Source organism: Carettochelys insculpta, chromosome 17, assembly GCF_033958435.1.
Source record: "Carettochelys insculpta isolate YL-2023 chromosome 17, ASM3395843v1, whole genome shotgun sequence".
NCBI lineage: Eukaryota > Metazoa > Chordata > Testudines > Carettochelyidae > Carettochelys > Carettochelys insculpta.
The window spans coordinates 3,813,952-3,836,988 of NC_134153.1; positions in this window are offsets into that span (position 1 = coordinate 3,813,952).

Genomic DNA, 23,037 nt, shown 5'->3' on the forward strand with positions numbered 1-23,037 from the left:
CCCTCCCGGCTCCACCTCAGCTGGGAACTCACCCACTCTGCCTCACAGCTCTTGTACCTCTGCCAGCCCTGAGAAGTCAGGTTCAACGCACAGTCCACAGCCCCAAAACTCGGGGTGGAGTCAAGGAAATTAACCCTGGCCGTGCCAGCAAGCTTTGTCTCGTCCCCTCTTCTGAGACCTTGCGACAGCCCATGTGAATTAGTCAGGCTTAGCATTGGTCTCTGTGGCCTTTCTTCTAGGAAGGGAAAAATTCATCACTAAACCACACACTCTGTGACAAAGCTGCTTTGCTGGTGGCGAGGCTAATGGGCACAAGATCTGTGGGGCAGATCCGCAGCTGGTATAAACACTGTCACTCTGCTGACAGCAGTGGAGCCAGGCCAGTTTATGCTCCATGTCTCTTCAACCCTTGTCCCCGAGCTGGGGCTTGCCTGCACATTACCCTTGCCAGCCAGTCCCGCTCACTCTGGGCCTTGTACGCTGTTCGGCTCTAGTGTCTCAGCTGTTGAAATGCTGGCGACTGGATGGGTGGGAAGGCTGTGAGCTAACCATTAAGACTGATGTCTGGGTTGCTTCTACCACGGCCTTGCTGTGTGGGGGACAGTGACAAGGTGCTGTTAACAGGGTCGGGTTGATCTCTAGGTAGTCAGCGGCCTGGTCACTTAGGCCAGCCAGGACCCTGGGTGTGAATAAGCAAGACAGGGCCATGCAGCCTGACTAAGTAATCAGCTACACGCTGGAGAACCCCAGAAGGGAAGCAGGTTTATCAAAGGCAAATTTGGGCACCAGGAGGGGCTCCTCAGACCTGCTATTATAGGGCTTATTGTAGCTGGGCCATAAGGAGACAAACAAGAAGCCCAGGCAGACAAGTTACTTTGGTGCGCCTGTGCGCTGCTTAATTCACCGAGAGGGTGTCCAAGCCAGGGTTCTCTTGAAGAAAGAGCAGGATCCCGTTCACAAGAGGGTGATTGTCTGGGAACCACGTGCCAGCCACAAACAAACTGAGAGGGGATGTGTGGCAGGTAAGTGGGAAAAGATGGAAGAAGTGATGCGGTGGCTGGGAGAGCAGGAGACACAGACGTCACTGCAGGCATTCCAGTGAACCCAGAAGGCTGAAGGACAAGCTCTGAGGGGACAGCAGATGGAGCTACAGCTGGAATTTTGGGCGTTCATGAAAGGACAGTCCCTGGTGCTGCAGCAGTTAATGCAAAATGTGACATTCCTTCTGGGGGTGGTGGGGTGGAAGTCAGGAGGGTTATAAGGCGGACAACCCACCACCACCTCCAGCTGCTGTGTTGGGTACCTGCCTAAAATGAGCCCCACGGCTGGTCTGGACGCATTGTTGCTGGTGTGGGCTGGGGCAGAGGATTATGGCTGGCTCAGAGCAGGCCGAGGATGAGATTGCTCTACTGGAGTGTGTAGGCTTGTGAACAGAATTAGGGGATTGAACAGAATTCAGGCAGAATTAGGGGATCTGACCCAGAGCATTTATGTTGACTTTGAAGGACCGGGCCAAACAATGGCTGAGGCGAAGGGGGCAAGGTGCAGAAGAGCTTATGAATGCTGCGGTATTAGACCAATTTACGCAGCTCCTAGACACGCCTGAAGTCTGGGTGAGGAGACATCAACAAGTGATGATGGAGGTAGCGGCAAAGGTGGGTGAGGAATGTGGTTGGAGGCAGGTTTTCCCAGGAAAGCAGCTCGGAAGTGGGGAAATAAAAATAGGAGATCCCCCACTCAGGAAAGTCTGGAAGGAGACAAGTGGCAAAGCAGGCTACTTCAACCAGCCAGGATATTACTTACTAGCAAGGCGGGGCTGGTGGGGGGGAGCCACATTATGTGGGACTGCCCAAATACGGAATGCAGACCAGTTCATGGGAATAGTGTGACTGGCCTGTGGTGAAGGAGATGCCTAGGAAGGATGCCCTAACAAGTATGAGGGATAGCTCAGTGGTTTGAGCATGGGCTTGCTAAACCTGGGGTTATGAGCGCAATCCTTGAGAGGCCCATTTAGGGATCTAAGGTAAATTGATTTAAAAAAAAAAAAAAGGGCAGGGGGGGATTGTGCTTGGTTATCCCCAGAGGACTGGACTTGATCACCTCCCAAGGTCCCTTCCAGCTCTATGAGATACATCCTATTATTATTGTAACCCCTGTAAGCATGGGACAGGGGAGTTATTGACTTGGTGGCCATTGTTTGCTGTTGTGGAGCAAACAGGTAGAACTGCAGTAATTTCAGGAGTGGGGAAACCCTGTGCATGGAGCATGTTCTCAGGAAGAAAACAAAATACCAAGTGACGACAGTACGGGTGGCGGTACATGGGGGGTTGCAGCATAAAGGAGTCAGGAAGGGATTGGAAGCCTTGCCCCATCCTATTGCCTTGGGACTGATTGGAAGCCATTCCCTTTGAAGAGAAGAAGGGAGGCCTCGGGAAGGAACCTCAGCGGGGAGTGGGGAAAAGAGGACCTTGAATTACACCTGGAACTCAGAGCCCATGAGGGGGATACCAGAAAACCTTAAGCAGAAAACAATAGGCCACGAAAGTAGAGCCCAAGTGGAGAATGCTGGGGCAGGAGAGACCCTGGGGTAGGAGTGACCCACACCAGGACAACCCCAAGGGAGGGCGAACAGACCGTACATCAGTAAGGGAGTGATCCCAAAGGCCTAACTGTGAAAGGGGATCAGAGACAGCTGGCAGGTGAGGGGCTGGCTGGGGAAGAAGCCCCAGTGGGCTTCACAAGGCCCAGGGTTGATCCTGGGCCAGGGCTGGCGGTTGTCACTGTGGGACAAGACAGATTTGTGCAGGTGGAGCTCCGTCCCTCGAGTACTCCTGTGGGTGGAAGGTGGCCAGCAGAAAGACAGACAGAGTGAAATGGGGCAATTTATTGTCCTCGGCCCGTGGCAGTTTCCCTTTCTAGGCAGTGCGGGCCTCCACAGCTTGCCCCCTCAAAGTCCGGCCAACCCTGGGGGCCTTGTCCCCTTTAAGGCACTGCTCAGGGCTGGCCCACAGTTAGGGAGCCCAGTTCAGGGCAGAGCAGCAGGTAAGCAGTTAGTCACCAAAATGGGGTGGCTCAGGAGAGGCGTGGGGCTGCCTCTCCTGGGGGTGTGTTGGGGTAGGGGGACGCAGGCCCTCCCACTCCCCTGCTTCCCAGCCCAGGGCCCTAGCAATTGCTCTCACCCTGAGCTTGGTAGTGGGGATCCAGGCCACACCACACCACCATGGGCTCAGATGGAGCGTCCACCGGGCCACTTCCTACCTCCACCTCCACCGGCGCTGGGTCCCAGTTGGACTGGTCAGCAGGTCCAGGCAGGCAGGTCTCCTGTAGGCAGGTAGCACTCGGCAGGTCTGGCCAGTCAGGCATCTCAACATCATCTGGGTAGTCCACTGGGGTCAGGACCGTGGGCTCCAGACGGGCAGAGGTCTCAGAGCCATGGGCATCAGGCAGGAGTCCAGGGCCGTGCTCGCCTGGGACCCCGGGGTAACTGGCCACGGGCAGTATCTCTGGCTCTGGCAGGGCCTCGGGGGAGGGGGCCTGCCACAAGCCCACAAGCCCCGATAGATCAGAGAAGTTGGGGTACCAGGCCAATGGCAGGCTGGGCTGCAGCCCTCCGGGTTGGCCTGGGCAGCTGGCCGGCAGCTCTCACCGGCCGGCTGGTCTGGCTAAGGAGCCTGGTCGGGCAGCTCTCCCCTGCTCAGAGGCCAGTCTCTTAATGGGCTTCGAGCCCCGCCATCGGGGCTGGTCTCTGAGGAGTGGGGCACAGGTGTAATGGCTCAGGGCCTGCCCGCCAGGGTCTCTGAGCAGCCTCCTCCACCTCAGAGTGTGTGGGTGGGGGGATAGCACCTTGCTACAGGCAGCAAGGAATCGTTTCCTCCGTAAGGACAGTAGGGAGAAAACAGAGCCCTCGTGGAAAAGGGGCCCCTCACCAAGAAGGGATGCTGAAGAGAAAGAGAAATGACAAGGTGCTGTTAACAGCTTCAAACTGAGCCCTATGGAAGCCGGCACCCTGGTCACGTTGAACCCCCAGGGCAATGGGTGCGGTTAAAATAGGATGGGTGCGTAACAGGGCTGGGCAGACTAATGATTGGCGCGCCTGACTTCTGGCCCCTTATTTCCCTGGTTAAGGCACCTCAGTCCTTCAGGCAATGGGGCTAGGGGGGCCCTGCCCCTCCCACTCCACCTAGGCCCAGTCCAGGGCCCTCTGTGAGTTGACCCCTGAACAGAGTCACTTTGAAGAGGGAGTCTAATGCCTCTGTCCTGGGACGCTATCTACCAGAGCCCTTTTTCAGCTTAGGGTGTCCTTATAGTCCAATTTACTGGCTCTTGCGGACTGTCGGGGGGGCCCGGCCTCGGTCCCATGCTCCTTCAGGAGGAGTAGCTGTGAGCTTGGTGCAGCTGAGCCCCACGATGTTTCTAGGCTACAGTCACCCAATTATTTCAGTGGCTGGAAATTCTCAGGTCTTATCTTCAGTCTCCCTTGGCATTGCCATCCCTTCAGGATGGTCCTGGAGTCTCTAGGAATTTGTGATTTTTGTCATGCGAAGAAACCTCCAGGACTACATTCAACCAGAACGGGTGACCCTTTCCCTGGTGACTGCCTTGGCTGGCAGGGTAGCAAACCTACCTTTCACCTCCTCACCAGTCAGCCCAAAATGGGGCCCACTCTTGCCTTTTCTACTGTCTCCAGGCCTGGCATTGGCTGCCGATCTAATGGGGTGGGACTAGCTGGGCCCAGAGACGCTCCTTAACCTCTGCCATTCTGGCAGGAAGTTTCGCTCCTTCATCATGGAAAACTTACACCTGCTGGTTGTCTACAGGAGTTAATCAGATAATTACCTCACGTTCATTGGGTCAGTACAGACCTTTTTTCTATGGGATTTTCAGACAGAGGAGCTTGCCCCCATTCGTACTTTGCAAAACAAGGAAGGAACATTAATCTCTACAAGAAACCAATTGATGCTAGATTTGCACAAAGCACTATATGCTTTTGTAACTGCCCACAGGCAGACTCACACCTCTGACCCGGGGAGCTTAGCGCAGGGGCCACTATAGCTTGAGTTAAAGGCTCTCAGCCGAGGCTGGAGAGGACGCTCATTTTCTCTCTGTGACTCTGGTCTAGGTGCCGCTACATGGGACAGTTAACCACACATAGGTGAGTGGGTTACACTGTGACTGAGTGATCGAGAGCTGGATTCTGTGCCGCACAAATTTCTTGGGTGTTCGTCTCTTACGGGTTTTCTCTTCCCAGACAATGGGGTGAACGTGAGTAGAATGTCGGAGAATACCTGACGATCTCCAAGCACTTTTTCAAAGCTGCAAAGACTCCCGTGAGACAGGTAAGAAGCGTTTTACCATTTCAAAGCTTGCACAATCTGAGGAAAACTTCCCTCTGAAACGTCAACAGGAGAGAAGCCATTTTAAAGTACATGGCTAGTGAGGAAGATGTTAGCCAAACCTGTTGGAAATTCAGCTACAGTTGGCTCGTCTTAAAATTATTTATCTTGACATTTAAGGCCTGAGCCTTTAACTCTTGTTCATGTGAGTCATCCTTCCTGAAATGCTCAGTGACATCAATGGAAGTAGTTAATCACGGAGAACTAGGTAAAAAGTTACAGGACCCAGCCTGTGAAGTTTCCTAAAAATAATGACATAGCTACTTTGTGTGCAATATAAAGTTCTTTCCTGTGGTTGACATTAATGTGACATTCATTGGGACCCTTCCAGATGTTCAAGCCAGTATATCCCGCAAGAGGAATTCATTACTCCCATACCCAGGCTTTCATAAGGATAGCCATGTGACTTCCCGGGAATGAAGACACTACTGGTTGGACTATCTCTGCAGAACCCAAGGCCGAGGCAGGGGCCAGGGCTTAATGCACTTCTCTGTTCTTCAGGTGGCACCTAGCAGCCTGGTTCTCAAAACTGCCTGGTGTTTTCTGATCAGTCTTCAGCGTGATGAAGGAAAGGGTAACACTGTGTTACAGATCAAGGGCTGGCCTGAAACTGCAGCCAGGATGTTTAATAGCAACAGTCCCCAGGACTCTTGGGAAAGAGACAGTGGAAACACAAGTAAGTCAACCGCAGCCATTTACAAATGAAATTTAATCAATAGAAAAATGCCTCTCTTCACTGAAGGTGTCCAATCCATCCAGTACAGTATGTGAATCAAGTGACAAGCCACTTTCTAATTGCTTGCAGCAAAGGGGTCACATTTCAAGAGGCTCTAATCTCTCTTTGGCCCAGTCCTACACGATCATGTGAAACCTAGAAAACCAGATGTCTAGAAAATTCAGAACGGATCAAGAAGAACTGAGAGTCCACCTCCTTGGCCCCCACCGTAGGGAAAAATCCAACTGTCTGTCAAAGGGATAAGCTCTGGTAACGTCAGCCCCTAAATACATTTCCTTTATGCACTCGCATTTATATAGGCTGTTAGCTCATGTTACACTTCAAAGTAGATTGGCCCATATGCTAAGAATCCATTGATACTTCCTGAAAGAACAAAGTGCAGCATCTACATAAAATGATGTAGCCTTTTCTGCTTGTCTCGTTGGCTGATGTAGAACTTAGAGTCATGCCACCTTATAGTGTCAACCTGTTAGGATCCTAGGGCTGGAAGAGACCTGCAAACATCATCAAATTCCTCAAAGCAAGACCAACCGCAACTAAATCATCCCAGTCAGGGTTTTGTCAAGCTAGGACCTAACCTCTAGGGATGGAGATTCCATCACCTCTCTAGCTAACTTTTTCCAGTGCTTCAGTTCTTTTGAACTAAGCAGATTTGGGATTGTCTAGTCCTTTGGTGGGAGACGGCTGAGGAATATCTACCGTGTACGCTTTGAGAAGTGGTGCTGGTGATTCAACTGGGTATAATCTTTAATCCAAAACCAATGCTCCAGTAGGCTGCCAGCAGCATTATACAGCTGAAGGTGCCTCCTTCGCAGGAGATGTACCCTTGTGAGGACTGAAGAAACCATGGTACTCTACAGAACAGCAAGTATGTTAACATCAGATCCTGGCAAAATTGCTGCACAAGCAGCCAGGTTCTGCATACCCAAATTCCACCTGATATTTGGCTGATTGAGGTCTCTAACATGCTCACAGACCAAGCTCCTGAACTCAAATCCTAGACCAGGTGCTCCAAAGAACAAAGCATATCCTTTTGCATGAGATTAAGGGAAAAGAGCATGTGGCCGGGCCACTAGCCCTGCGCCTCTTTTGAGGGCATTCCCGCTGCCCTCAGGCCCTGGTGGACTAGTTCTTATCCGTTTCGTCAGGCCCAGCAGCCTCATCAGGCTTCAGCGGCCTAGTCGGCGTAGGCAGGACCAGCGGCCTCGTCAGTGCTCTCCCTTCCTCAGGGTCATGGGTGGTGGGAGGGGAGCTCAGGCCCTCCCTTTCCACTGTGCTCCAGCCAAGGACCCTGTTGGTGGTGGGTGTGTCTTCCCCACCACCAGCTCAGCAGGGTTCCCCACCGCAACACACTGCGTTTGCAGGACACCTCCTGGCTCCCTGGCCTGGGCTACTTCCTACCCTGTTTCTGATGAGGTGCAACATCCTGGCGCCGGCTGCTCCTCCTCAGGCTGCTGGCGTTGCCACTGCGGTTGGGCTCATTGCTGCTCCAGCGGCTGCTGCTCCCAAGTTCTAGCAGGAGGTCCTTCTCCCCAGGTGGCCAGCCCCAAATGACTGGCCCCCTTGGCCTTTATACTGGGGCAGCATTTGGAGCATGCCCAGCAGGGTGGTGGGAGAGGAGCCTTTTCATAGGATATCATAGAATCCTAGGGCTGGAAGGGACCTCAGGAGGTCATCTAGTCCAGCCCCCTGCTTCAAGCAGCATCAACCCCCACTAAGTCATCCCAGCCAGGACGCCATTTTCCATCCAGCAAGCCTGGCCCCCACCCCTCTGGCTCGTGTGGGGTTAATACACCCCATCACACAATGAAACAAGGTAGAACAATAGCAGAGTCTCCACAGGAGAAGGCACGGTGTGGGCAACTCCTCTGCAACTGCCTGCAGCAATTCTGAGAAGTAGATGGCTGCTATGAGCCACACAGGCAGAATTTTCAGAAACGTAAAGGTGCAGGACACTGTTTCACTACCAGCCTGTGCTGCGGAAGATCCCCTGAGCGTGAACAGCATGAACGTTAGAGACGCTTCTCCACCTCATGTTGCTCGTATAGCTATGCAGAAATTGCAGCCTTGGACTCTGGCTGTGGTCGCATGGGAGAATTCAAGACACAAAGTGGGTTGTCTGCCATACAGCTTGCGTGCACGCCAGTATGCCCAGCATCCTCAGACTGCTCCCAGCTGTTTGCAGACCCAGGCAGGCACCAGATTTCTAGCAATAGAGATCCTAGGCCTGCGTCGCTGTGCCAACCAGCAACTTTACACCACATTTCTTGTCCTCAGCCTTTGCTACATCCTTTCCAGCTGATGCTCAGGAGGAGGTGGCTGGTGTGGAAGGAACCCAGACAGAGACACCCTTCGCCCTCTCTATTGGCTTCCAGTTGATCAAAGGAGACTTTGGGCTTCTCTACCCCCTCACTGGGTGCCATGATTTTAAAGGAAGTTACTCATATCCTGCGAGGGAAGCACAGGGCATCTGGAGTGGGTTAATTCTTCATTGGAACAGACAGGAATGGACAGTCCACAGTCTCTTTGTGCATAAGCATTTACTCTCAAGCTGGGATTATGATGACTCACAAACGTTACATCTCTCCCGAATGCTCCACTCCAGGTTCTAACTCCCCAACCAGCCCTACCTCCTACCCTCAGCCTTTAGGCCAGGGATGGCCAACCTGGAGCCCCCTGGGGCTCCACCTGCAGCCCTCTGGCCCCCTGTGTGCCTCCCTTCCCCACACTTCTTGCGCACCAGAGCCCCACACTACCTGCTCCTCCCTCACCCTCCCAGCACTTTTGGATCTGTAACACTCCTGGTTCGTGCTCCATCTCCGCCCTTCCCGCTCTCTCTCAGTGCTGGAATGCTGCCAACAGCTGATTCACGACATCTGGGAGGAGCAGGGATGAAGTGCAAATCAGGTGCTTTTCATGCTCTGAACGTGCTAAGAGGTGAAGCACTGGAATGTGTTGCCTAGAAAGGCGGTGGAATTTCCATCCCTGGAGGTTTTTAAGTCCCGGCTTGACAAGGTCCTGGCTGGGATGACTTAGCTGGGGTTGGCCCTGCTTTAGGCAGGGAGCTGGACTAGATGACCTCCTGAGGTCCCTTCCAGCCCTAGGATTCTATGAATGGGGGAGGCTTAGGAAGGATGGGGCTCTGGTGCCGTAGTGCACAAGAGGCTCCTGGGAGAAGGGGACAGCCATGAGTGCCTGGGCTGCTGGTGGAGCCCTCAGAGGCCAGTGGGGTGTGATTTCGTAGGCCTGGTTCTGTTCTCCTTTGCATGGCTCTAAGTCAGGGGGGTAAGAGGTCAGTGCGTCCTAGGCATGCAAGCCCTATGTGTATGGCCTGTGGCTCAGGAGATATGCATTGCCCTAACCACAGGGGTCAGGCAACATCCAGTGGAGGCTGAAAGCAACTGAGGACAGACCCACCTCTTCCTTTGCTGCGAGTGCTGTCTGCGGACAGGTGCTGCCCCATTACAAGTAATACATATTGATCTGGGGTTTGCTGGCCAGGTAGACAGGTTATTTTACCCCACCCATCACTTATGGGCAGGCCACTGACTTTAAAGCAATGGCGTTCAGTGTTGCAATGAATCAGCAAGGAAGTGCCCCCACCCACGTCCTGGTTAACAATGCCGGCTTGAGTGTTTCTCCAGAATACAGCTCTTCAAAAGCCTAGCCAGGTGTCTGCTGCCAAGAGCAGTTATTAGCTACAGTTCTCTGCAGCTTGCGACATAGCAGTGGGAACTGGCTCCCTTCCCAAGCTGCAACGCGCTCAGCAAAGATTCCCAGAGTCCGGGAGTACGTCTACATGGCATTTGGGCGTGGAGCCCACGGCCTGGTATTGGTGGGGTTTGTGCCGGGGTGCTAAAATAGCTGTGTAGAGAGGGCTTTGACTGGCATTAACCTGTAACTCTGTGTAAGTTTCCTTTAGACCAGTGAGCTGCGAGAGCTCTTGCTTGATGGGCAGGGGCAGGGCTTTCCAGCTGGTGACTGGACTCACTGCTCTAATGAATCTGACTTACCGAGAACCCCAGCATGATCAGCGACTTGAATACAGCCAGCTCAGATGGAAGTCCACTTTAATTCCTTCCTTCCTCTCCTTTGCACTGTCTCTGGGCAAAATGTCTCCCCTGGGATACATGCAGTTGTGGCTGCCAGTTGGCAAACCAGAACCTGGGACCTCTGGAGCTTAATGCAGGAGCCTCCAGCTGCTGAGCAAAAAAAAAGGCTACAGGGGAGACTCATTTTGTCTCTCTGCAAGATGTCTAGCCCTGAAAGTCAGTCTTAGCTATGCAATCCCAGTGACAACAATTGCATAAGTAGAATCAACATATCGAAGATCAGCTTATCAGGCCATCCTCACAGAGGGAGAAACTCTCCTGCCGACGTCTCTTCCGCCCCACAAGAACGAGCGCAGAGGACGACTGTCAAGCCCTGATGGTTTGATTTAGCACATCCCCACTAAGTGCACTAAATTGAGCCCTGGGAGATTGATCCTGACCATATCAATCTGGTATGCATAGGCACGCCTTTAGTGCCACTGCTACATGGGACAGTGCAGTAGGTGTGAGGGTTTCACAGTCGCAGACGCCAAAGAAATCAACAGGATGTGTGTGAGGGCAGAATCTCCCTCTCTCTTCTCTCATGCCTTCTCCTGGATTTCTCTCCAGCTCCCCCCTGTCTACCAGTCTCAGGCCTTCTGTCCCAGCCCTGCTTCTCTCATCAGACACAAGCAAATCCTTTCACAAAGAGTTAAAGAGTCCGACAACAAAAAGGCCATTTAAGAACCTTTGGCCCTTGCCATCGGAAAGCAAAAGTAATAATGGTTGGGATATTTTTTAAATGCCAGTGTGAAATAAATTGAAAAATGACCCATAAAATACAGGTTTTCAGCATCTGGCTCAGTCTTTCTTTCCATAAACAAACAAGCTGAAAGTAATGCCTTAGCGTGTGTCAATTCCCAGATCGCTCAAGTGCATGTGTGTGTATGTTAGGGGAGATGGCACTGCAAGTGTGAGCATGGACCAGCGTGTATGCCTACGTGTAAGAGGAGGAACACACCATTCCATGCGTGTCAGCTTCTGTGTCTGTATGTGAGGGCAAAGTGGGGCAGCACAAAAGCAAGACCTCCATGACCTCAATCGTGGACTTCCAATGTGCAGATGACAACACAGTTGCTGATCTTTCTCACGAAGCCCGTCTTAGGTGTCTTCACTGAAGCATATGAGAAGCTCGGCCTCACACTCAACATCAAAAAGACCCGGGTGCTCCACCAATCCCCACCAACAGGATAGTCTTGTGTACCTTCTTTTGAAGTCAGCGAAGAACTGCTGGAAAATGTGGAGCACTTCCCGTACCTTGGAAGTCGTGTTTCTGCTAAAGTTGACATTGATGCAGAAATTCAGCATCATCTGAGACATGCAAACTCTGCTTTCACCTGCCTGAGCCAAAGGGTCTTCAAAACCTGGGATATCTGTGCCAAGACAAAGCTCCTTGTATACCACACGGTGGTTATTCCAGCTCTACTGTATGCATGTGAGACCTGGACAACATACAAGTGTCATTTGAAGACACCTGAACAACATCAACGCTGCCTGAGGAGAATCCTACATATCCCTTGGGAAGATAAGTGCACAAATACTAGTGTCCTGGGAGAATCGAACATGACCAGCACTGAAGCCATTATCATTCACCAATAACTTTGTTGGGTTGTAACAGCAACGAAGGGTCCTGTGGCACCTTATAGACTAACAGAAAAGTTTTGAGCATGAGCTTTCGTGAGCACAGACTCACTTCTTCAGATGTTGGGTTGGTGACATGGTCTGGATGTCGGATCAGTACCTCCCAAAACAGATTCTCTTCTCCAAGTTGAAGGAAGGACGGAGGAGTGTTGGAGGCCAGAGGAAGTGCTATGAGAACATGCAGAAGACACACATGAAAAAGTGTGGCATTGGTGCTGACAGCTGGGAGAACCTTGCCCAAGACTGTCCCCAGTGGAGAGCGATAATGCATGATGGGGTGGCACAATTTGAGAGGTTCCACCACAGTGCAGAGGAGGAGAGGCAGAGAAGAACAACAAAAACTGCACCGAGCCTCTCTAACAGCTACCAACACCTGCCTCTTCTGTGATAAGACCTGCAACTCCAGAATCAGGCTGATGAACCATCAATGGACTCACAAATATGAAGGTGACGTGAAGATGTCCTAGTCATTATTGAGTGACCACCAAGAAAGAAGAAGAGTGAAATGCTTGTCTGGTTTACTGGATGGTGCTGTTTGACTAGGGTTGGCCCTGGCCGTGCGTGTTCGAGAGGGTTTGTGCATCGATACGCGTCTGCTGCTGGAAACATACGTCTGACGACGTTGCTTTTGCTGTGCTGTGGAGAATCCTTTCCAGATTTATGGCGAACCCTTCCCAGGCCCCAAACCCACAGCTCTCTAGAGCAGGAACCCTCTAGACTTAGCAAGACATCAGAACATCAAGGCAGAGACCTGAAAGGCCAAATATTCAGCCTGCTTCATTGCACCTTTCTGAGTTCATCTAATTTATAGGTGTAAAGCACACAAAAGCCAACGGGGACCCGTGGCTGCAGATTCCCATTTTGCTTGCACGATGGCACACTTCATGCGTGGGAAGAGACTGTATTTGTGCATGTGAATGGGTGCAGTTAGGAAGGCCTGCTGAAAATCTAGCCCTAAACAGGCAAAAGAAGAGCTCTCTGACCTGTATTTGCTCTCCAGGTTAAGCACAAAGTACTGTAGGTCAGACAGCTGGTTAGTGTTACAGAGAGAGGCTACTGTGGGATGGTGAGCTTGATAACGCACAGCAGGGCGGATCTGAAAAACATTCTCTCTGCTTGGTAAGAACAAACACCTTTTAGATGGTACCCAGCATAACTGTTTCGTTGCCCACCCAGAGGGACCAGTGGAATACAGCAGCATCATGGGAGGAGCTGCTAGGGCTGATCTCTGGAACATGGAAAACTTTCTGGAAGTCACATCAGCTGTCACCATGGCAATGTCCCAGCATGTGCCTTCTTTAATGGAGCTGGAGGGGATTTTGGATAGAGAGTATTTAAAGAGTGTGTTGAGGATGAGCTTGGCCCGAAGTAGATTGATATCTCTGCAACTGCTCAGAACATGGTCAAGGAAGCGGGAATGAAGACTGTCAGTGACCCGATGCTTCCCTAGAGCCCCCCAGTACACAATTATACTGCAGCAGATCACTTTTGAAGGGTCTAGCGGCTCAGCTAGTAACAGGGGAAGAAGTTACTGAGCACATTCATTAGAAAAAAGTTTTAGTCCTGTGAGTATCCAGGGTTGCAGCTCCTGGGAAATGCATTGTTTTAAAGATTTGCATGTATGATGTGTCCATGGCTTTGTACCAGTCTGTGATCGTGGAGTAGTGGCATGAATAAATCTTCCTTTCTAGTGTCATTCTAAGCATGCATCACTCAACAGGGAAAGGCTAAGAATGACAAGCCATGATTATTTTGTTCCACCTTTGGGACATGCTCAGGATGGCTTTGGGGCCAGTTTCCAGGCTGTTTATCTGCACAGATGCATACCCAAAAGGCACCTGCAGCTTTGTGTATAGAATGCATGCCTACCTGCTGAGGACCACCCAGTCCCATGATGGCATGGCCACATCAGGGAATTCCATGCTAAAGTGGCCTCTTACACCACGAGTAACCCAAGTAACGTGAGCAATCCTGGCAGGCATACACAGAAATTGCACATGCAATTTGGACATGCAACTAGTGCTTTATCCTTTTGAAAATCTAAGCATCAGTCTGCAGCAGCTGATGAACATGGGTGCTAAGGGCAACAGAAATTTGACAACCCTCCAAAACGCTGCGGCTGACAGCTGAGCCAGTACTTATGTGTGACGTCTGATATACACATTGGGCTACATCTGTCACTGGTGTAAACCCGTTACAGTCAGAAGAATAATCCCAGCATCATCAATTCGAGTACTATCCTGCTGATGCTCACAACATCTCATCCTCTCAAGTCTTTAAACACCAGCTTTTGAGTAGCTGATTCTCATGTCAATATCCATCTCGTCTGTAGTTTCAGTTCCTGAGCTCCTCAGGGAAAGAGATGCCTCGGCGTAAATATAAATGTAATGTGATATCCTGCAGACTGGCCCTCAAACACCATGAAGGGGTAATAGAGATGTCTCATCCCTGGATCCCGTTATCTCAACTTGGGTGTAAGGGAATTAAATCGCCAGCAGGCTGCAGCTACCTTATTAAAACTTCCCTTGTGCCTGGTTAGTACCTGGGTGAAGCCCTCTTGTAAATCAAACCCTTCGTGAGACACTGAAGCAGTACTTCCCAGAAGGGCCATAAAGTTATTTAGTACGTCACATAGCTCTGGCATTCTTAAGCTTGGAAAAATCCTCCTCCAAACACTCAGCCTTTATCTTCCCATTTTTCCCATATCTGTGTCTTTTGTATCTTTAATTAAAACTGACAACACATTTCTGAAAGAACAATCCCAAAGTCAGACTGCTCAAACGGGTGAGATGAAATTTCATGTCTCAGAGTTGTTGTTTTTTTCAATGATCAGGCCTGTGCTATTTCCTAAGATGATTAGAAGCTCTAGAACAGAATCATTCCATTTGCTGAAAAGATTTCCCTATATTCTAAGGAACACAAATTACAGGATGAATACCAACATCTTCCTTTATCTTCTCTTTGATGGCCAGCTGGCTGCTTCTCACACAGAAACATCTTGGGTTTGTGGAAGCAGAGACAGTTCTTTAGCAAAGATTCTGAGCTGTGATGTGGTTTGGGACCGAGGGCAGTTATATACTAGGTGGAAAGGTTGATCCTAGCTGTGCAATTGGAGTTATGTTAGTAGTGTCACTTAGAGTGGAAAACGTTCAGAAAATGGCAACAAAAATGATTAGGGATTTGGAACAAGAGCCATATGAAGAAAGATTTAAAAAATTGGGACTTTTCAGGTTAGAAAAAAGGAGATTAAGGGGGAATATGGTAGAGATCTATAAAATCATGACTGGTGCGGGAAAAGTGAACAAGGAAAAGTTATTTACTTGTTCCCATAACGTAAGAACTCAGGGTCATCAAATTAAATTAATCTGTAGCAGGTTTAAAACTAACAAGATGAAGTTTTTCTTCACATAGTGCATAGTAGATAGAGACTATGGCCAGGTCTACAATACAAAGAAATTTGACTTAAGATGTGCAACTCTAGCTGTGAGAATTGCATACCTTAATTTGAATTTCCAGCGCAGCCCAACTGTCCCATTCTCCTGTAGACTTCCTTTACCCCTTGCAACTGCAAGGCATAATGGAGTTGACTGGGGCACCCTCAACGTTCAGTTAAGTGCACCCCAACTAGACATGCTAAATCCCACCCTGGAAAGTAGTGCATAGTAGATCAGCCTAGCTTAGATTTACTTTACACAGAGTTCACACTTCAAGTGGAAACTCTCTGGATCTCGGTTGTACTTTAACCATTAAACTCTCCTGCCAGCTCCCCATATTTATCTTGCTCCAGTGCAGTACCAGAACTGATGTCTAGGCAAACTTCACCAGACCCACTAACTCAATCCTCGGTGGATCTATCGCCATAGCATCAATCCCAGTAGTAGAAGATACAAGCCCTAAAACTAAGGCCCTATTGTGCTAGGTGTGGGACAAACGCATCTATAGTTATGGGAAGATCAGCGCTCTGGAGGTAGATCTTCCAGGGTTGGATTTACCTTGTCTAGCTGGGGTGCACTAAATTGAATGTTGAGGGTGCCCCAGTCAACTCCATTATGCCTTGCAGTTGCAAGGAGTAAAGGAAGTCAATGGGAGAATGGAACAGTTGGGCTGCTCTGGAAATTCAACTTGAGGTATGCAATTCTCATAGCTAGAGTTGCATATCTTAAGTCAAATTTCTTTGTAGTGTAGACCTGGCCATAGCCTCTACCCCAAAGCTTACAATGGACAGCAGTATTATTATCTATGGCAGAGTCTTCAATGGAACTCACAGTTCCAGTCTTGTGTCTTCTTCACATGACCATCTTCCTCATCTTCTCACCAAAGACCAATGTCACTTTTTAGACGCAAAGATTGTGACCAAAAGCCTTGTTACTTTCTCACAGAAGATGATCCACTTCTCAACAGCCCCCTAAGCAGCTGGGTTTCATTAGCATTCTGGCTTTTGGTAGGAACACCCAGCAAGTCATTCTTCTCCTCACTTGAGCTGGTCAAATAGTACATGGGGAGCTTTGCAAATAGAAACAGCAAGTTAAGTTTGTGGCTAAAAGTGATGTAGAAGTCTTGTGGCTAGTGAGTAGTCAGGTGGTTCCGAGCACTGGTGAAAATGTTGATGTGTGTTATTTACTCTTCTGAAATTGTGTACAGGGAATGAACAATTTGTTATTGGCTAGTTAAGTGGTCACTCCATTTTGGTTCTTCTGTTTCAGATGTTTTGGAACTCCTCTGAGGGAATGCGAATGATGCCATGCGACGTAGATAACCCATCACACATCTCATATTCTAAGAAATGTCATAGGCTGAAATTTGTTTGCATAAACTACCCAGCAAATGGGTATGAATAAGGATTGCATTGAAGACGTTCAGAAATGATTCGGAAGCATAACAAAAGGCTAAAGATACCTGGGGATTATTCCTAGTGAGTAATTCCACCATCTCTCCTCATCACAACAGCTCAGGAGGGAATGAAGCACTGCTGTTTTTTCACTTTAATGCTTAGAAGAAGTTTTTGGCCCTCCAAAATAATTAACAGTTGAAGATAACCAAACTACAAGCCTGTCTAAACATACGTCCCTGGAGTGGGGACGAGCTGTCAATTATTTTTTATCAAGATCCAAATTTATCAGTTATGGTACAACAAAGATTCAGACTCCAGAGACAGTAGTTTTTAAAACTAATTACAATAACAAGAATAATAAAAGGGTAAAATATTTCAGGCTCTGTTCAAACACATCTGGCAGTCCGGATTTGACCCATGCTGCAGTAGCTCAATGCTTTTCAAAAATAAGCTTGTGTTGGATGAAGGAGGGACCATCTGATATTATTGTGGAATTGTTCTGTGCCAGACTTGGTAAGAAAACTGAGAAGAAACACACACAAATGGGTTAATGTTTAGGGCAGAGCAGGGAGAGAAAGAGGTTTCTGGAGCATGTTGAAAGCAGAGGGCTGAAGGTGATGATGGAAGAAAAGAAGAGGGAGAAATGCTGATGGTTCCACCAGGAAACAAAGTAGGTAATTCCATTTGAGATACGCTCACCATTTTGGAGTAAACATTGGACGAGAAATTTCCATAGGGAGGAACTCAAGCACAGCCAAAATGATGAATATGGGATTGATCAGGGAAGGATTTGACTGGATGGCTGTGGATAAGAACCAAAAATTCTTGGCATTCTTCTTCCAGCAGAGCAGCCCCAGATGGGTGGATGGGATTAGCCCAGTCCCCACGAGAAGACGTTTTCAGAAGCCGTTTCTTTAGCAAGTGCTCCTGGGTAAACCACATTGCTAAGGAAACACAAGCATCCTCTCCCTCTGTTGCCCAGGCCTCCAGCTGTTACATCAAACACAGTGTCTCCAAAGAGTGCTGCCCTGGGGGCACTTAGGCAAGTTTCATGTCATTAAATCTTCTTTGAGTACAAGGTGAGCCATTTTGTTCTGCATCCTCACTGCTACTGAGGAGCTGGGCCAAGAATTGCCTCACTGCCAGGGCGAGCGAATGGAGTCCTCAGTCTGGTTAAGAGAACTTCATCTACCGATAGTAGGTGACTACCCTGTCACCCTCTGGGGGGCTCCCCACTCTGGGCTCAGGCTGCCAGCTGTTCCCTTTCTCTGGGAGAAGTCCAAAGCTGCCTGCAAAGAGTTACAAAGAGATCTTACAAAGCTGGGAGATAAAATTCCACGTTGACAAATGCAAAGGAATGCACACTGGAAAGAACAGTCCCAGCTACACCTACAAAACGACGGGGTGTCAGTTAACTGTCATCACTCAAGGAGTATCAGAGAGGGAGCCGTGTTAGTCTGTATCTTCGAAAACAACAAGAAGTCCTGTGGCACCTTATAGACTAACAGATATTTTGGAGCATGAGCTTTCATGGGCAAAGACCTGCTTCATCAGATGCATGGGCGGAGGGTTCAGAGAAAGATTTAAAGAGGGGGTCTCAGTAAAGGGGAGGGCCAGAGCTAACAAGGTCTGTTCAGTCAGGGTGGACTGAATAGACCTTGTCAGCTCCGGGCCTTCCCTGTCTCGGCCTCACACAAGGAGTGGGTTTGACGGCTGGGTCTCCTGAGAGGGCGTGGAACCCAACAGACGTGCCCGAGAGGAAGAAAGCCCAGAAAAAGGCTGTGACATTGGGATAACGCCCTGGCTGTGGCCTGCAGCGAACAGGCTGGCCGGTGCACGCGCAGCACCCTCAGTGTGAGCACCTCCCCTCCCCTTCGCAGGCCACCGATGTGAGCGGCTGAGGAGAGGCTGATCCAGCCCCATGGCTGCGGCCCAGCGTAATCTGAAGGCAACCAGAAGCAGACCCCGTTTGCAGCCACACCTGGGCTCCACCCATTGGCACCGATGGATCCCGCACGTTGCAGCAGAGTCTTTGCTCTGCTCGCCCGCCACGCCGCCGGTGATTTTCCAAAACAAGCGAGGGCGGAAGCCGGGCAGCTTTTCTGTAGCTGGTTATCGGCACCTTCGCAGGCCAGAGTGGATGCAGTGAAAACACCGCAGGCCCCAGGGCAAAGTGGGAGAGGGACCCAGCCCTGCAACCTGGAAGGGGCGGCACCAAGGCAGAAGGGGTGGAGCCAAGAGCAGAAGGGGTGTGGCCCAGAGCAGAAGGGGTGGGGCTTAGGCCAGTCAGTCCTTCGCTCGAACTGCCCTGTGGCACAGCCACTAGGAGAGGTGGTGCCCCGGCATGTCAAAGGGCCCTGGCGTTCAGGCCCTGGGCCTGTAGCGAAGTGCAGTGGCCTTCCCCTGGCTCAGCAGCAGAAGGAGCCTCCTACATACCTATCTCACAGAGCTGGAAGGGACCCTGTGAGGTCACGGAGTCCAGCCCCCGGCCCTTCTGGCAGGACCAAGCACCTCCCGGAGGCCTGGGTGGACGTGCCCAGAGCACAGGTGCTCAGCCCCACAGCAAGTGGCGTCCAGGGCAGCCTCTGAGCCGAGGCCACTGGCCAGGCTGCTGAAGGGAGGCGCCGAAGAGCCTGCCGGTCGGCCAGCCGCTGCGACCGAACCCCAGAGGCATGTCTGGCCTGCCGCCGGCCCACTACCCGGAGTTCCCAGATCTACCTGGGCCCCCGCCTTGCTGCGAGCCCCGAACTCAGAGGCCCTGCCCGAGCCTGTGAACCTGCCAGCCGTCCTGAGATCCAGGGCCTGCCTGAGCCTATGGGCCTGCCGCCCGCCACCTACCCCAGCAACATGGACATGTCCAAGTTGCCAGACCTGCCACGGCTACTCACCCGCAGGATGCGGACCTACCCGATTTCCCAGAGGACCCGCAGTGGTACCCCGCGCCCAGGAACACAGAGGTAGGAAGCCGCCCAGGCAACACTCCCCCAGAGCTCATGTCAGTGCACTGTGGCCTGGATCCCCCGACCAGCTGCTGGTGTGAGCTGCTGCGAGGGCCCAGGGCTGGGGCGCAGTGGCGTGGGTGGGCCCCTTGCCTCTCCCAACCCACCTTGCCCCGGTTGCACGCCTGCTCCTCGGCCCTGTGCCACGGCACACGACTCCTGCTGGTGGACTGCTCAGCCCTGCTGAACGCTATTGGCTGCTGCCCTGCCCTGCCCTGCCCTATCCTGCCCTGCCCCAGGGCCAGGGCTTGCAAACTGTGCTGCTCGGCGCTGCTGCAAGGCGCTGAGACTTCTTCACGGCCACTCCGCCCTGCCCCAGGACCAGGTGTCTGTGCACTGTTGGATTGCGTGTTCCACCTTGCAAGAGACACCGAGCCTTATACTGACTGGTCAGAGACTTGCAATGGGCTGTGGCCTTTCTCACCCTGTGGGAGAGTGAACTCCCAGACACAGACCTCCACGGGGCCCCTTTGAAATGCGGCGCCCCTACACAACTGCCCACCTCGCTGGGGGGCTTGGAGTGACATGAGCTGCCATTCTATCTCCTGGCCAAAGAGACTGGGGCAGCTCCCTTGCTTCCAGTGGTGCTCTGGCTTCTCAGCTTCCACCAGAGATCAGGTTGAAATGTCTGTTCTCCCACCCCCGAGGGCTGCAAGGACCAGCTGTGCAGCGAACCCAGCTGGCCACAGGCTGGAAGATCGCGGAGGGATTGTGGTGCCAGAACAGAAGTGAATGTGAAAAACGGAACGTGTCGAGCAGCAATGAGGAAGGGAGTTGATGGGGAGAGAAACAGATGGGGAGTGGGTGGGAAGGGGAGACAGGAAGGACGTTTAGGTGTTGAAACGGATCTACCCCCGGCACATTTGATCTCTTTATTTTCAGCCCTTTCAGGTAGAACATATGAAATAGCTCGACTTTAGATAATGGACATAATTGAAACAATACTTTCATTTTACAGCTTCAGCTTGCCACTATTGCAGCCAGCGGAGGTCTGACTCCCATAGGTGGCCAGGACAGAAACTGCCGTAGGCAGTAGCTTACTGTTTATTGCTGACACATGTAGACGGCATCTTCCAGTTCTCTCACAGCTGTCAACATAGAACTTGGGGCAGTGGCTCCTGGTGGCCAGGCATGCACGGCCGGCTGCCCCGAACCATGTTCAGTCTGCTCAGCATTCAAAGCTGTGCACAGGCTGAGGGACCACAGTTCCACTCCTAGCCTGAAGAGAGATTTCTGGGGCTGGGGGTGGCTCAGGCACAGAATCCTGGGGGTCAAGGCACTCTCCAGAGAGCGCATCAGGAGGAGGAAGAATGAGCTGGTGGTACAGATGTGGGGGCTAACCTTGGCCTTGGGAAACCTGAGTTCAGTTTTCTCCTCTGCTACAGATTTCCTGTGTGACTTGGGCAAGTCACTTACAAGTTCCCAACCAGCCCCACCTTGGATGTGGGGGGAAACAGATGGAAAACAGCCCCACCCAGCTGCATGGGGATGTTTGAAAAACAGTTAGTGCCCTAAGACACGACAAGGTTCAGCTGTGTGCCATGGCTAGGCCGACTGTCTCAGCAACGTACGTATGACCAGCTGCTGTTGGGCGTGTTAGGTTGTATCCAGCGCCAGATTAAAGCAGAGGCCTAGAGTCCCCAGCTCTGGGAATCCCAGGGCGAGATTAGTATCTCACCTGTCACTTAAAGACGAAAATGTTATCAGCCCTGCTGGAGACCCAGCTAAGCTTGGAACTGTGAGCCAAATGGCACTGAGTCTGCCGAGAGCTTGAAATAGTTGCTCCAAGGGACCGGCCCTCATCATCCTAATGCAGGAACCTGCCACCATCCCAAGCTGGGTACTAGATGGGGGGACTTATGGCTCCTGTTCATCCCACCCCGACCAGGCCCTCTTCCTAGGCAGGACTGGATGCAGTCATGAGAAGATAGGAACAGCCAGACTGGGTCATTTCAAAGGTCCATCTAGGCCACTATGCTGTCTTCCAACAGTGGCCAATGCCAGGTGCCCCAGAGGGAGTGAACAGAACAGGGAATCCTCAAAGTGATCCCTCCCCGGTCACCCATTTCCCGTCTGGGACAAACAGAGGCTAGGGACGCCATTCCTACCTAGCCTGGCTAACAGCTGTGGATGGACCTAACCTCCAGGAATTTATCTAGTTCTTTTTTAAAACCCGGTAAAGTCCTGGTCCTCACAACATCCTCTAGCAAGGAGTTCCACAAGCCCCCTGCGCTGCCTAAAGGACAACTTCCTTTTGATAGTTCTAAACCTGCTGCCCATGAGTTTCATTTGCTGACCCTGAGTTCTTTTATTATGGGAGCAAGGAAATAACTTTTTCTTATTTGCTTTTTGCACACCAGTCATGATTTTCAACAAGGACAAGTGCAGAGTCCTGCACTTGGGCCGGAAGAATCCCAAGCATTGTTACAGGATGGGGGTCCGACTGGCTCGGTAGTAGTTCTGCAGAAAAGGACCCAGGAATTGTAGTGGACGAGAAGCTGGACCTGAATCAACCATGTGCCATTGTAGCCAAAAAGGCTAATGGCATACTAGGTTGCATCAAGAGGAGCGTTGCCAGTAGATCCAGAGAAGTGATTATTCCTCTTTGTTCGGCTTTGGTGAGGCCACATCTGGAGTGCTGTGTCCAGTTCTGGGCCCCCAATTATAGGAAGGATGTGGATACACTGGAGAGGGTCCAGCGGAGGGCCACCAAAATAATTAGGGGGCTGGAGCATATGACCTACGAAGAAAGCTTGAGGGAATTGGGTCTGTTTAGTCTGCAGAAGAGAAGACTAAGGGGGGACTTGATAACAGCCTTCATCTTACTGAAGGGAGGTTGCAAAGAGGTGGGAGAGAGGCTGTTCACAGTGGTCACAGATGGTAGAACACAGAACGATGGTCTCAAGTTGCGGTTGGGAGGGTCCAGGTTGAACATTAGGAAAAACTTTTTCACTAGGAGGGTGGTGAAGCATTGGAAGCTGCGTCTACACGTGCACGCTACTTCGAAGTAGCGGCAGTAACTTCGAAATAGCGCCCGTCACGTCTACACGTGTTGGGCGCTATTTCGAAGTTGAAATCGACGTTAGGCGGCGAGACGTCGAAGTCGCTAACCCCGTGAGGGGATGGGAATAGCGCCCTACTTCGACGTTCAACATCGAAGTAGGGACGTGTAGACGATCCGCGTCCCGCAACATCGAAATAGTGGGGTCCTCCATGGCGGCCATCAGCTGGGGGGTTGAGAGATACTCTCTCTCCAGCCCTTGCGGGGCTCTGTGGTCACCGTGGGCAGCAGCCCTTAGCCCAGGGCTTCTGGCTGCTGCTGCTGCAGCTGGGGGTCCGTGCTGCA